The following is a 1,252-nucleotide window of genomic DNA, read 5'->3' as shown; positions in this document are numbered from 1 at the left end:
AAAAAAAAATACCAACCAAGAATCATATACTCTCAATACCTCAACAAAATTAGAACAATTCTAGATACACAGAGATGAAAAGAATTTATAAAAACCAAGCATTTTTACAAAAAAAAAATGCTAAAAGAAGTCCTTTGGACTGAGAACCAATAACAGCAGACAACTGGAGATTGACAAACATGACACCACCACCCAGAACTCAATCCATATATAGAAGTGTCCTAAGTAAAATAAACCTACAAAACTGAAAATAGGGAATCAGAGGTATCAGTTTATAATCAAGACAAGTAGAAAGCAAAAAGATGGGAAAACATAGTTATAGAATTCCAAATGATAAGTCAAATATATGCCAAGATAAAAATACTATTTTAAAATGAGGAAGACATTAATAAATTGAAGGGTAATGTTAAAGAAAATTAATGCATCTTCACATCAAATCAAGAAAAGGGAAAACCAGGAAGTTTTCATAAATGTTAAAACAGCAGTAGTTAAGAAATTGACAAGAAAACACACAAGCAAAATGAATTCAGCACAGAAAAATATGTGGAACAAAGAAAACAGTAGCACCACAAAAAGCAAAAGTAAAATGACTGCAATCAGTACAACCTATCTATAACTATACTAAACATCAGTGGATTAAATGTACCAGTCAAGAGACAGAAAATAGCAGAATGAATAAGAAAACAGGATCCTTCAATATGTTGTATAAAAGAGACACAGCTGACACACAGAGAAAAATAGATTAAAAATTAAAGGATGGAAAAAATGTTAACAAGCTAATGGCAATTAAAAATGATCACAGTGACAATATTACTTTCTGATAAAATAACTTCAAGGCAAAAATAGCATAAGATACATAAAAAAGGACATTAACTCATGATTAAAGGGTCAACTGAATAAGAGGACATAACCATAATAAATATCTGTACTCCCAATGAAAGGGTCTCAAAATTCATATATCAAATTCTGATAGACTTGAAGAAAGAACTAGATAACTGTATAATAATGGTAGATTTTTAATACACCACTTTTGATAAAGGACAGAACAACTAGAAAGAAACTCAACAAAGATACAGAAGAACTAAACAACACAATGAACCAACTTTACCTCATAGGTTTAAACAGAGCATTCAACCTAGCAACCACTCGAGACAAATTGTTTTCCAGTGCAGATGGAACAGTCTCTAGAATAGACCATATGTTGGGCCACACAGTAAGTCTCAATAAATTTAAAAACATCAGAATACTACAG

The sequence above is a fragment of the Chrysochloris asiatica genome, unplaced genomic scaffold (assembly GCF_000296735.1).
Source record: "Chrysochloris asiatica unplaced genomic scaffold, ChrAsi1.0 scaffold00026, whole genome shotgun sequence".
Lineage (NCBI taxonomy): Eukaryota > Metazoa > Chordata > Mammalia > Afrosoricida > Chrysochloridae > Chrysochloris > Chrysochloris asiatica.
The sequence above is the reverse complement of the archived record's forward strand: the minus strand, read 5'-3'. Positions refer to the sequence as shown.